Raw genomic sequence first — 14,465 nt, 5'->3', positions numbered from 1 at the left:
CACTCGGCCGACCACAGGTGTGGGAGCGTATGTGTGTGCAAGGGTGTACACACAGACAGGCACACGCACACAAGCTCTGACTGCATTTCCCTTTCACAATCCCATCACTGTCTGGGAGATGATGTGATGGGTGTAAATCCTCACCAGACCCTGCCTGGAAGGAGGTGGGGCCAGGCGGGGTGGGGACAGTGTGGTCAGGTCCTGTGGCTTTGGGGTGCCCTGGCTGGTCTTGGAGACTAAAGGGGGTGGAGGGTGTTAGTCGGAGGTTTCTGCCTGATGAACAGATATTCTGGGTAAAATGTGCCATGGCCGCTGCCCTACCCCAACCTCTGCTTGGGGATCTGGGGCTGGGACCCCAACATGTCACAACCATTGAACTTCAGTGCCAGAGTGAGTCCCACCAGTGGCCCCAGAGGGTGACTCCAGCAGAATCTTTCCTGGCAGGGTGCTCATGGCCTTGAGGGGCTAAATGGGCACCAGGGACCTGCCAGACCCACTGCTCAGAGCACTGTCTCTCTGCTGGGGTAGGGCCTCCGGCCGAGGAGACAGACAAGAGTGGAGGGCTGGCAAAGGGCATCAGGACAGGCCTGTGAGGGCAGCTGAGACTCAGGACAATGGCCAGCCGTCACCTGGCACGGACCTACGTCAACATTTTAGCAGTGAGTGTGGCTGCTCTAGCACACACCTGCCGGAACCAGCCCACTGGCGGGGCAGTCTGCCAGCAGAGCCTCCCTCCACTTCCCTGCCGAGGCTCCAGACTCTGCTCACAGCCCCTCGGGGACCCACATGAGCTCGCGGATGAGCACGCCCAGGCCTGCTTCTGCATCGTCCACACCCCTCAGAGTCCAGCCCCGCAGGCTGCCTGTACCTTCCAGCTCCAGACACAGACGTCCTCTTGGTGATGTCCCCTCATTCAGGTGAGGGTCCTCGGCTGGGTGGGGGTGTCTGGGCAACGCTGCTCACACTGCCCCTTCCATCCACCCAGAGCCTCACTCCCTCCTTGACACGGGGCAGTGGACCCCGCCTCCCCAAGTCCTTCCTATCGTCATCCCTGAATCTAACACCAGCCCACGGGCTGCCTCCTGCGCCTTCCGCCAGCAGGGCCTGTCTGCCAAGGACGGTTTCCGGCACGGCTGCACCTGTGGGGCTCCTTGAGCGCCCCCCCGACAGTCTCCTCGGCGATGGCAACTTAAACTTACAAAGCGGGGGCACCACAGGCTCTCTGAGCTGCCTCAACGCTGTACGTGCACAGTAAGACTTCAGCTGAGAATCACAAGTCGAAATCGATTTCTCAGTAACATGTTCAAATTCCTCTCACAAAGCTGAGCTCTCCACCCTTGGGGCCGCCGGTGTCTAGGAACTCAGGGTTTGCGGGATTTCAGGAATCGCACCCACTTCCGCAGATGCTGTAAGGTCCGGCAGGGACAGGCTCCCCTGTTTCTGCCTCAAGACATTAGAATATTCACTCTCAGTGGATCAAAAATTACTACAAATAGCTTCACGTCAGTTCAGGCCAGGTGTTTCCAATCAAATGAGTGTTAGTGCAATAATTAACGAAAGACTCATTTTTCAAAGCTTTTAGATTGGGAGTGAATATGACCTGTGACCAAATTCTCTAAAATATTACGAGACTTTCAAATGCCAAATATGTAAAATTTCTTTAACACAAAAATATTGATGCCACAGGTGTCATTCTTTAGAATTTCTAGTACGTATTTTTAAATCATTTTGGAATTAAAGATAATGCTGGCCTCACTTTGGACACAGCCCAGCTCCTGGCACGGCCGGGGCTGGAATTAGGCCTCCAGACCCCCGGGGAGCCCCCTCGCCTTCACTCAGCTCCATCGTCTGTCTCCTTGTCTAGAACGTGGCCTTATTAGCGAAGCATTTCTGTTTGGTCACCAATGTACCCCCAGCACCTAGGATAGTGCCTGACATACAGGAGGCGCTCAAAAATGATTTATTGAATGAACCAAAAAACGTTGCTCACCCAGTAAGGAGACAATTGTAACAAGCCAAGTGGGTTCAGAGGTTTCCTTCTCAGCTGGCTGGGGTTGTGTCGTGACCAGAGATATTGCGCAGAGTCTGCCAGAATTCTGGCTGACAAGACAGGGAGATTCCAAGAACAGTGTTACCAACAACAACAGGACTTGGGCCAGCCCCGGGGCCTAGTGGTTAAGTTTGGCGTGCTCTGCTTTGGAGGCCCAGGTTCAGATCCCAGTCACAGACCTACACTGCTCATAGGTGGCCCTGCTGTGGTGGTGACCTACACACAAAATAGAGGAAGACTGGCACAGTTGTTAGCTCAGGGCAAATCTTCCTCAGCAGAAAAAAAAATAATAAAATAAAAATAATAAGACCTTTATAACTTAAAGAGAGGTTGGCCCTATAGCTCTCAGGACCTGTGGGTCTCTCTCATTGCTGTGCCATGACATCTGCGACCTTGTATCAGCTGAGTAGATCTGCACTTCCTGGGCTCTAAAGATATCTAACCATCTACCTATACATACATCTGTTTATCTATGCCCACCCATCCATCATCCATCCATCCATCCATCCACCCATCCACTGTCATCTACCTATTCATCTATCTAATTTTTCACTCTTTTTTTTGTTTACTCTATTTTTACATAGTGGAGCTCATGTTGCCCATGCAACACTTTCTAACCTGGACTTTTCACTTAAAATTTTAGTATAAGTATTTTCCCATGAAAAAAATTTTTTTTAAAGATTGGCACTTGAGCTAACAACCGTTGCCAATCTTTTTTTTTAATTTTTTTTCTGCTTTTTCTCCCCAAATCCCCGCAGTACATAGTTGTATATTTTAGTTGTGAGTCCTTCTAGTTGTGGCATGTGGGACGCCGCCTCAACATGGCCTGACGAGCGGTGCCATGTCCGCGCCCAGGATCCGAACCAGTGAAACCCTGGGCCGCCGAAGCAGAGTACACGAACTTAACCACTCGGCCACGGGCCTGGCCCCTTCCATGAAATTTTTAATGGCTGCATATTGTTCTGTGGTGAGATACGGCATAAATAACTTCCCTTCATTCCTGGGTGTTTAGGTTGCCTCCCATTTCTTGCTACTACAAATCATGCTGAACTAAACATCGTCATTCACATTTCTGATTATTTAGTACACTATTTTTAAGGTCCTAAATATGTATTGCAAATATGTATCTTTCTTCCTGGGTCTTTCCTGTCTGGATCTAGGAACTGCAGGGCACCATCCAGAAACTAAGTGACTTCCTGGGGCTGCCGCTCGGGCTGGGAGAGGAGGACAGCATCCCGAACACTGCCCCTTCTCCTTCATGAGCCAGAGCAGCCTGGAGAGCACGGAGACCCCAGACCACAGCAGGGCAGCTTCCTGCGGAAAGCTGCGCTCCTTCCCAGCCCCCTCCTTAGCCCATGGGCTCCAGGCTGTCAGTATAACACACGTCACTAAAGGCTTGATGATGACAGTGCGGAGTCAGGACACAAAACAAAATGACTGAGAAGCTCCTGCCCGGAGGGGCGCCAGCCTGTGGTGCTCTCCCGTGCTGGCGGCCTGTCTCTCCCAGCTTACAGCTCTCTCTCCTCTCGTCTCTTCCTGGGCCCCTAAATCCTACTTTCTGAACCCCTCCAAGAAGGTGCCCCCAAATCCATTCCCTCCTAACAGTCTCTGCTCCACACATTCCCGTGGGAGCAGGTCCCCTGCTGCCCCCCTGGCCTCCTCCGGCTACGGGGCAGCACAACCTTCTCACTCCTCCGAAACCACAGCTGTAGGGGACACAACTCCCTGCCACCATTTCTTTAAAATCAATATACTATCCTAACCATCCTATGCAGGAGAAATATAAGGAAAATAACTTTAAAAAGATAAAGTATTTCAGCATAAAACTTGTGATCATGTCGACGTGAGCAGATATAATGGCGTGATGAGACTCACGCCCCTGAGCATAGACCCCCCCCGACTCAGGCCTGGCAGGGCCTGAGCAGCTCTTGGAAAACTTGGAACAAGAGGAGGTGCCCCACCCCTCGATGGAGGTGTCTGCTGCGTGCTCAGAAGCCGGGCGTTTACGAAGCCAGGCAAGCTCGAGTCCTGGGGGCACAGGCTCCAGGGCCGGTGCGCACGCATGGGTTCTCATCTGCCTGAACGTTCGAGGAATGTCTGAACCATGGAATAGTATGTAGCCTTTAAAAAGAAGAACGTCTTGCCTTTTGCGACAACATGGACGGAGCTGGAGGGCATCATGCTAAGTGAAGTAAGCCAGATGGAGAAATGCTGCAAATCCTGCCTGGTCTCACTCACACGGACTCTAAGAAAGTCCAGCTCACAGAAACAGAGCAGAACAGGGGCTGCCAGATGGGGAGACACGGGTGAAAGACACAGATCTCCAGTTACAAGGTCAGTAGGTCCTGGGGTCTAACGTGCAGCATGGGAACTGGAGTTAACATACTGTATTGTACTTAAGAACGTAGATCTTCTTTTTTTTGAAGATTTTATTCTTCCTTTTTCTCCCCAAAGACCCCCCGGTACATAGTTCTATATTTCTTTTTAGTTGTGGGTCCTTCTAGTTGTGGCATGTGGGACGCCGCCTCAGCATGGCCTGAGGAGCAGTGCCATGTCCATGCCCAGGACTCGAACTGGCGAAACCCTGGGCCGCTGAAGCAGAGTGTGTGAACTTAACCACTCGGACATGAGGCTGGCCCCAAGAACGTAGATCTTAAATGTCCTCACCACACACAACACACCGGTCATTGTGTGAGGCGATGGGGTGTTAACCAGCCTTATCGTGGGGATCACTTCATAACACGTATGAGTGTCAATCGCCACCTTGTGCCCTTAGACTTACACAGTGCCATATGTCGACCATATCTCAGTGAAGCTGGGGAGAGGAAGCTGACATGCACGCCAGGACGTCCTCACGGGACCGCTTTGTCACACTCTGAGTCACGGTTTGGGGACGGAAGTCCGAGTCTCGTCACTTCACCTGATGGAAAAGCAGGCCTGTCCCCTCGGGCGCTATTGTAGGAAGTGTCCGCTGAGCTCCCTGCCAGGCCCGGGATTCCAGAAGGGAAAACAGCGAGCGGGGCAGCCAGGCCCCCAGGGCGGGCGGGAAAGTTGAGAACAGCTGCTGTGCGTCACAGCTCTGCATGCCTGCTGTTAAGAATGTAGTGTACCAGACCGAAGCACATCTATGGAATCCTTCTATTTAAACAATAAAATAGTTTGGAAAATTTGAAAAATAAAACAAAACCAGCTGCTCCTCAAAGCCCCCCACACGCCAGGTCTCAGGGGAGTTTCCAGGTCCCGCAGCCTCCTAGCCTCCTCGGAGCCGGCCCGGCTGCAGGCGGGGGTGTCCACGGGCAGGTGAGCATTGTGAGGCTGCCCGACAAAGTACCACGAACCGGGGGCTTCACACAACAGGAATTTATTCTCTCACAGGCCTGGGGGCCAGAAGTCCAAAGTCAAGGTCAGCAGGGCCGTGATCCCTCTGAAACCTGTAGGGAGGGTCCTTCCTGCCTCTCCAGCATCCATGGGCCCTTGGCTTGCGGCCGCACATCTCCAGTCCCTGGGACCACCCTCTCCTATGAGGACACCAGTCCTTGGATTAGGGCTGCCCTAATGACCTCACTGACCTTGATCCCGTCTGCAAAGACTATTTCCAAACAAGGCCACACTCCAGGGACCAGGGCTTAGGACTGGAACGCGTCTTTTTGGGGGACAGACTTGGACCACAAGACTGGGAGGGGATGGTTGTTGGTCTCCTCTCTCCCAAGGAACCCCAGAGGTCAGCTGTGCTTCTTCTGTGGTCAGGGGGGGTTTCTCCCCCTCAGCCTGAGCTCCTCGTCCGCCTTCCCCCAGGTGGGGAGACTGCAGGGGGATTGGAAGCAGCACTTGACTCCTGTGCAGAATGAGAAATTCAGCACTGTCTACCAAGCCAAGAGGGGCGACTCCAGCATTCACCTCCCCTGGACGATGCACCAACCCCACCCCTGACCCCCCACCTGCTCCCTCCCGGCCCGGCTCCCTGACCGCCCAGGTGGGCCTTCACCCCAGCCTGACAGTAGAAGCGGAGGGGCCTGCCGCGCGACCCTGCTCGCAGCTTTCTTTTCGTGTCTGAGGACCACTCCCTTCCCACTGCCGGCAGGTGGGCTTCTGTGAAACTCGCCCCTTGCTGAACTCCAGGCCTAACCTCATGTCTGCAGGACAGGGCGCTCTGACAATGCCACCTTCAAGCCGAGGGCCACCAGTATAGTCGAGTCTGCCGAGGGGAGCCACAGGGTTTGAGGGGGGAGGCGGGCGGATGCTTTGTACTAGCTCCCCCACCTCAGTGGGGTGAGCAGATGCTAGGGCTTTGCACTCACTGTTTTATTTAATCCTGGGAACGCTGTAGGTTGGTACTCTCATCCCGCAGACAGGAAACGGGAGGTGCCCGAGTTTGACATTAGGAAGGAGGAAGCCAGAGTGAATCCTGATCTGTCTGAGTCCTGAGCTCATGGCTGCGCCCATTGCTTCTCCCAAGAGGAGCTGAGGGCCTGAGAGGCTCGTAACTGAAAAGCCCACAGACTGAGGGTCATCACATGACCACAGGTGTGCTCCACCCAGTGCCAACAGCACCACCTCGAGCCCCAGCCACGAGAGGCAGGGGCCACGGCATCCCTGGTCTGTGGCCAACAGCCTGGGAGGGGTGCTCGGTGGGCTCCTCTCTCAGACACCCTGAGTCTGCTACTGACCAGGCTGCCCCCACTCAGGGCCCCAGGCCTCCAGGAGCCACCCCGGAGCTTCTGGCAGGAGGGCATCTGGGAGTAAACCCCTGGAGAGACTGCCCAGGTTGGGCACAGGCCTCCGGCTTCTCCTCCTGTTTTCCTGGGTGAGATTCAGGTACAAGTTCCTGTCCAGGCTCTGCTGGTCCAGCTGAGGGGTCAGTGTGGCCAGACTCCAACGTCAGGGGGTGAGAGGGCCTGGGGGTGCCGGCCAGGCACGCAGTAAATTAGATGTAATTTACATATGTGAATGTATACTCCTCAAAGCACACACACGCACACGTGCAAGTCCGTCGAGGTGAACACCGACGTGTGTGTGTGTGTGTGTGTGTGTGTGCACCTTCATCACCAGGACCAGACGGAGCACACCCGCCCCAGGCCACCTGCTGACCTCGAACTTCACACAACGGACCGGCAAGGGCGACTCCCGCGCGTCTGCCTGTGGTGCCTGGTCTCACTGAGGGTCTCAGGGCTCCACCGTGTGGACGTTCCATGACTTATCGGTCCCTTCTGCTGTTGACAGCCGTCTGAGTCGCTTCCACTTTGTGCCTGCACATTTGTGTGGAGGTTTGCGTGACGGATCCACGTGTTTCTCTGGGTGCGGACCCAGGAGCGAGCGTCTGGGCCTGCCAGTTCTCCAAGGTGGCCGATCATCGCTCGGCCCAGCTTGGGTCAGAGACGCTGGGGCCCCATCCTCACCGGGGCAGGCTCTGTCAGTTCTGGTGAGGCAGGTGCTCCTGTGGCTCCATCGGCATCCTGATGAGGAAGGCCTGTCCGCGGCTCACAGGCCCCCTGAGGTTCTTGTCATGGAGCCCCGGTTGCCTCTCCTGGGAGACCCGGCTGTGAGCGCAGCCCTGCTGTGGGCGAGGGGGGGCTTCAGAGAAGCGCTCAGCAGACACGAGCAGTGGTCCTCCACTCACTGCCTCGTCTTTTCTGAGGTGAACTCACCAGCTTGGCAGGCGAGCTGCAGCCGGGCAGGTGTGTCAGCTCACCCCTGAGACCCCAGGGCTGGGCACCTGGGCAGAGGGTCCAGCCCGACGACTGTTTCCTCCTGCCCAAAACTATCCCAGGTGGCCATGCTCCCCTGGCCCAGGAGGAGACAGTGGGGGACGCAAAGCTACAGGCTGGCGCCAAGTCCAACTAAGGGGAGAATGTGGTGTGATGGCACCGTCCCCGCGGCCCGCCTCCCTCCCGGCCGTGGCTGCCTCTCCTGTTCAGATGTGGGGACAACGGGCCACCCCGCTCCAGGCCATCTGCTGAGGAGCTGACATGGTCAGCTGGGCCAGCCGGGAAGGGAGAGCCCTCGTTCTCCCCAGAGACGCTGGGAGTCTCCACGGGTCACTCCTTAGTTTGATGCTGTGACCAGTAGCCACTCTGCCAGGCCACCCAGACCACTGGACCATCTGGACCGATGGACAGCCACACGGGCAGTGCTCGGGCTGTGAGGGAGGGTCTGGAGAGGCCCAGGCTGTGGCCACTGCCCCTCGCCCTCCCCAGCCTCCTCCTTGGGGAGCCCAGGAGGGTCTGGGTGCCAGGGATCTGCTCCCAGCCCCCCACCCCACCCCGCCATGCCGCAGGCCCCGCAGCACTCTGCTCTTCCCTCCGGCTTCAATGAGCTCCAGTCCAGTCCTCTGCCCCCGCAGCCACCGCCATGTCTCCACCTGTCACAGCAACCACTTCACCCACAGGTACACTCCCTGCCCACAGGGAAAGAAGGCCACCGGAGCGGAGGGAGCAGCTGTTTTGGTTTTGAAGACTCCCCACGTGCAGGCACAGACGCTCTTACGCGCTGTGGCTGCTGCACAGCTGAATCTGGGAACTTTCGGAGGCTGCGCCAGTGCACGCTGCAGGTGTGCGCGAGCATGTCCCCCACACGAGCCTTTTCATAGCACCCCAAAGTGGGGGGGGTGACCCAGATGTCCATCACTGGGCAGCGGGCCCCGGGGCCCTGGGGCAGCCTCTGGGCTCACTCAGGAATGGCCACTGAAGGGTCACTCACAATGATGACGAACCACAGCCACCGACGTGGATGAGGAGGAATCACGTGATTGAGAACGGGGCTCATGTGGGAGGAGCCCCTTCAGGCCACCAAAAGGATGCTGAAAGAGACGCCCCACGGACATCAAAGGATCCCAGAGTGCCCGAGGCCGCAACAGGTGGGGGCCAGCTGGGGTGCCTCTGTGGTGCCCGCCCTGCCACCACCGTGGGTGCGCCCTGTCCTTCCCTTCTTCTTGAGGAGCTCCTGGGTCTGCTCCCCGGCGCTCCCTGATGCCCAGTTGACGGCCCTCCTCTGCCTCCACACGCTGCGTCCTCAGGAGGGTTATGGAGCCATTTGCAGCATGGGGTCATAGCGCCTTCTCTGGGGCTGTGAGAATTGAGGGCATTGGGGGGCCTGAGGCGTGTGGGCCACCAATTCCTATTACACAGCACTCACCCCAATGACAGTGTTCCTCTGTCACAGAACAGGCAAGGGAACATTCAAGGAGAACTCTGGAGGAGAATGCACCAAGGTCTTCACACGGCTGCTCCAGGGGGATGTGCTGCTGATTTTTAAAATTATTTTTGCCTATTTAGATTTTCTAATTTTTCCACAAAGAACAGAAATTGCTTTTGTAAGAAGAAAAAGAAAATTTTATGTTCAATAATAAGATCCGAGACCCAGAAGCAAAGAAAGATGATAAGACAATCTGCTGGAACACACCATACCTGAAGCCATGCTATGACCACCAAGCTAAGGAGTTAAGACAAAATTCAGGAGCCATTAGGGCGCTTCTGATGGTCCCAAACAGGTGGCAACATTCCCCAGCAAGTGGCCCTGAGAAGTCACTCTCTGCCCTAGAAGTGACTTACCTTATTCCTATTCATCAAGTCTCCACTTACATGCCACTTCCTCAGGGAAGCCTTCCTGGAATGTCAAGGCTGAGTCAGCCTCCCTTTCTGAGGTTTTCCCTACAAAAGAGACACCCATAATAACGATGGGAGACATTTTCCAGAAACTTATTTGATGCAAATGCTAAGTGTTTTACAAGCTGTTTTACTTTAGACTAGGTTTGGCTATAAGTAATATGGATAATTAAAAAGCAAAGTAGACGCTTATTTCCCTCTCCCCTCCAAGAAATTCTGAGATGGTCAGGACCTAGGCCCTCCTATCTTCTTTATCTACCCTGTGTGGTTTCCATTTCCAAGTTCACATATGGTGCAAGATGGCTGCTGAACTCCAGCCATTAGATCTCAATCCAAGCAACAGGAAGGAATGGGGAGAGAAGTGCACACCCTGAAGTTGTGCATACCACTCCTCCTCATAGTCTTGGCTAAAATGTAGTCATGTGGCCACACCTCGCAGCAAAGGAAACAGTCTTTATCGGGACAGCTATGTGCCCTGATGAAAACTGGGGCTTGTAATTATGGAAGAGGGGAAGACAAGCTTCAGATGACCCCTAGTATCTTTGCACCATGGGCTGGATGTTGCTTGCAGTGGGCGTGACAGAGGAGGGGCCAGCCTTGGAGACACAGCAGTCCCCAAAGTGGAGGCGGGCTGCTCCGACTTGGTGCGGCCTGTCCCGGGCACCCACGTCACGTGATCGAGGTCTCTCTGTTGGCTAGGTGGACGTGACTGCTGTGCTCTCGGGTTGGCACACAGCAGGCGTGTAATAAACGTTTGCCACTCTGCCGGGTGGAAGACCAGAGGACGGCGCCCAGCCCGCAGGTTGTGGGGAGCCCGGGTGCCCCACCAGCCCCCTCGGGCCATGCTCCTTGCCTCCTGGCGAGCTGTCCAGTCTGCTCCCACCTTGCCTGCCCCCAGCGCTGCTGCCAGGTGCTACATGAGCATAATCGGGGCTCAGGACCAGCGGTGGCCTTTGCCTTCCTCCTGGGGACTGGGAGCCCCGGGTGTCGTCACAAGGCACCGGCTGGTCCCTCTCTGTGGGGACAGACCAAAGTGAAGCCCAGGTGGGCATCGGAGGTGGGCCATGGGTTCCAGGCCCAGCCACACTGCTGGGCACTCGGTGTGGGGAGCTTCTCAGTGCCCTGTGTTCAGGAAGAGCCTGGGGACCCCAGGAAGAAGCCAGGACCAGGCAGAGTCGGATTCCCATTTCTCCAGCGGCAGGAGGGGAGCCCCTTTGCTCATGCCATCACCCTTGGCCTCAGGTCCCCTTCCAGGCAGGGACCAACGCCCCCACCTTGCAGATGGGCATCGTTATGGGGTACCTCAGACCTCAGCAAACGCTGGATGGATGAAGGAGGAGCTTGCCCCGAGGGCCAGTCTGCAGCTCCCCTGCAGCGGCCAGAGGTGCTGACTGTTCCATCTGAGCCTCACGAGGCCCCACCCTCACCCCACGCCTGCTGTGCTCCAGGGGCCCATCCAGCTGGTGCGACCTGAGCACTGAGCAGACAGTGGCTCTGGCAAGTTTCCTGGGCCGAGTGCCTGAGTCTCCTCTGGGCCTTAGGCCCCCGGCCCCCAGGAGCCCGTTCTGCCTGTTCCTGCCTTCCAGGAGGCCCACAGGGGGAGTCTGGAACCTCTTCCCCTGGGCCAGCTCCTCCAAGGGCTGGAGACGGTTGTGCTGGTCTGCAGTCTACACACCTGGTGTTCTCAGGGACGTCCTGGTCAACACCCAGTGGCCCCAGGAAATGTCTGTCCTGGGCAGGGCACCCGGGTCCCAGCGACCCGCCAGTGGCCATCAGCCCACACAGCCTGGTCTGGTCTCCCAGAGTGGGCTGACGAGCTAGAGAGAGAGAGCCACGCAACGGGGCTGATTGTGGCTGGGGGTCAGAAAGAGCCTTCAGGACAGCAGCTGAGGACAAAGACCCCCACTCGGCCCTCCCCACAGACACACACACGTGCACACACAGCCAGGGGCTGTGTCCTTGAGTCCTGGGAACCAGGCTGCAAGGCCCAGCCCAGGACCCCCCCTCTGCACCTCCCAGCTGCATCCCGGGCCAAGGGCTTAATTTCTCCCAGCTCGTGAAACACGCTTACAACAGGCAGCCACAAGGGGTGGTGGGACTTCAGTGCACTGAGGTTTGAGCCAAGTTTGGCGAGTACCCAGAACACGCTCCTCGCAAGCGGGGCTCAGCAGCTGTTGAGGTCTCGATGGGGGGAAAGGCTCTGCGCCAGGCTAGGGTCCTGGGTGCCCTTGCTAAAGGGGGGTCGGGGGGTGGACACCAGCGCAGGGGGAGGTGAGGGGCAGGGCATGGAAGGCCACTTTCGCCCACGGCTCCCCTGCGCCCAGGGCTGCGCTTGCTCTCCGTCTGACAGCCTGCTGCCACCCCTGCACCAATTACCAGCACTTACTCACAGCTTCCTGCCTGGCTTCCTTTGTGCAGCAGAAGAAAGCACAGCCTCGATGCCGAGCTGCCCCTGTTCCCACTCCTGCCAGCCACGGCAGACTCTGAGGCTGGCAAGGGCAGGCCCTGGGGGTGGGGGACACGGACCGGGAGTCCTTGGCCTCTGAGGCCCAGCCTGGCCTCTGTGGGGGAGGCAGAGAGCCCGCAGAGCAGGGGGCACATTTACAATCAAAGGGACGGAGCTTTGGCACAACCCCCCTTCAGAAGGAGGAAGAAAAGCCACGCTCCTTTGCGAAATTGATATTTATTTGCCAAACAGGCATTCTGTGCCTGGCCCTGTGCGCCACCACCTTATACTTCCAGGCAGCTGTGAAGAGGGCCTAGCTGCCTAACAAGTTACCCCAAAACTAGGTGGCTTAGAACAGCAAACACGGATAAACTCACACGGTCTCTGAGGGTCAGGAACACGGGAAGGGATCAGCTGGGTGGTCCTGGCTCGAGGTGAGGACCTCAGCCCGGCTGGAGAGCCCCTCTCACAGGGGCGCTCACACAGCTGGTTGGTGCTGGCTGTCAGCTGGGACCTCGGTTCTGCTCCACGGTTGCTTGGGCTTCCTCACAGCGTGGCAGCTGGGCCCCAAGAGCCAGTGTGTCGGGTGAGCCAGACAGCAGAGTGGCATCTTCATGACCAAGCCTGGAAGCCACACAGGACCCCGAGTCTGCCAGGACCCAGGGAGAAGGAACACCCACTCACCTCTCAACAGGAGGGGTGGCCAAGGAATTTAGGGCCATGACTTAAAGCTGCACACCCTCGTGTGACAGATGAAGATGAAGAATGACCTTGTCCAAGGTCACACAGCTATTGAAGGCTGGAGCTACACGTCCAGTCTGACTCTGGACCAGTGAGTAGGCCACTGGCCATTGTAAGCACGCTCAGGCTGTTTGTAAATCAGGAATCCAGCTCTGAGAAGGGACCACTCCACTCGGCAGGCGCAGCAATTTCTGGAGTCAGTGCGGGTGGTCCCGCTGCGGGTCCTTGCTGCTGCACACTCTGATTCTGCTGGCTGGGAGAACCTGCGTCCTGGCGTTGGTGCTCGGGAACCGGGGACCTGCTGACCTCATCTGCAGGTCGCCACGCAGGTTGGCAGGATTTCTGACCCCGGTCCTGGGTCCCCACCCTGGGAACCCGTCTGGATGATCGTCACCTGACGGAGGACGTTGCAGGTGAGGGTGTGAATCTGGGAACTGCCCCGGTCAGCTGGGCGGCCCGGCCGTCGCTCACCTGCTCTGAGCTTGCTTTTCTAGGCTGTGCAGTGCAGCGCCCGCTGACCTCTGGCGGACACCAGCCACTGGCCTGAGCAGAGGGCCCTCGGGGCTCCCCTCACATGACAGTCGGGCTCAGGACCCAGGCACCTCCAAGCAGTGATTTCAGCTGCTCGCTCTGCGGGGGCTTCCTCCTCAGCAGGCCTGCCCACATGCCCGCCCAGCTGCTGCCATCAGTGCTGCCGGCTCCCACCACACCAGCCTACAGTCAGTGAAAGTCCCAAGACCGAGTCTCATTGGCCAGCTCAGGTCACGTGCCCACTGTGAGCCAATCACTGTGGCCAGGGGACAGCCTGCTCTCTGATTGGCCAGGCGTGGTCCCATGCCCGCCTTGGCATCTGGACAGTGATCCAGGCCCTCAAAATACTTGGACTGAGCAAGGGGGGCCTCAAAGGAAAACTAGGCTGCTGTTGGGAGGGAGGTGGGAATGGACGAGGGAAAGCAAAAGCAGTGGACGTCCAGCAGAACCCCCCAGGGCGGTAATTCCTCTATGACTATATGCGCCCTGGTAGAGCTGGGTGGCCTTCCCAGGCTGGACACTGGCTGGTAAAGGTCACCACAGCCTTACAGCCGAGCCGGCCCTCCACCCCCACAGCCCGCTGAGCCTGCCCACTGGCCCAGCCCCAGGGCAGCTGCCTCCCGCTGTCCGCCATCCATACCTGCTCTCCAAGAGGGCGTCCCCTGAGGGCTGTCCCCACTGCTGCCTGCTTCCTCTTGGTGGGAGGGGAGGTCTTCACACCTCTGCCCCCTCCCTGTTTCACGTGCTCTGGGAGCAGCTACATCCCTCTAAGGCAGCGGCTCTGGGAAGGGCCCCTTCCTCCACGCCCGGCTCACTGGGCCCCCTGCCCTGCCCTGGACGGGGGCGGCTCCCTGGGCCACCACTGCTACCCCAGTGCTGTGCACAGACCCCCTTGCACTCTTCTTAGCCAAACCCTCTGTGCCTTCCGCCTCCCCAGGGATCTCAACTGATCAGCCTCCCTTGGTTTCACCCCTGAGTGGAGCCCAGAACTTCTTGAGGCTTTCTGATGCTGAAACCACAGTCGGGTCACACAGGACTCAGTGGCTGGGTCAGGACGTGGCTGACACTCACCCCCTACCTTGGGACCCATGACCCC

Source organism: Equus przewalskii, chromosome 3 (assembly GCF_037783145.1).
Source record: "Equus przewalskii isolate Varuska chromosome 3, EquPr2, whole genome shotgun sequence".
NCBI lineage: Eukaryota > Metazoa > Chordata > Mammalia > Perissodactyla > Equidae > Equus > Equus przewalskii.
This window is presented reverse-complemented; position numbering follows the sequence as displayed.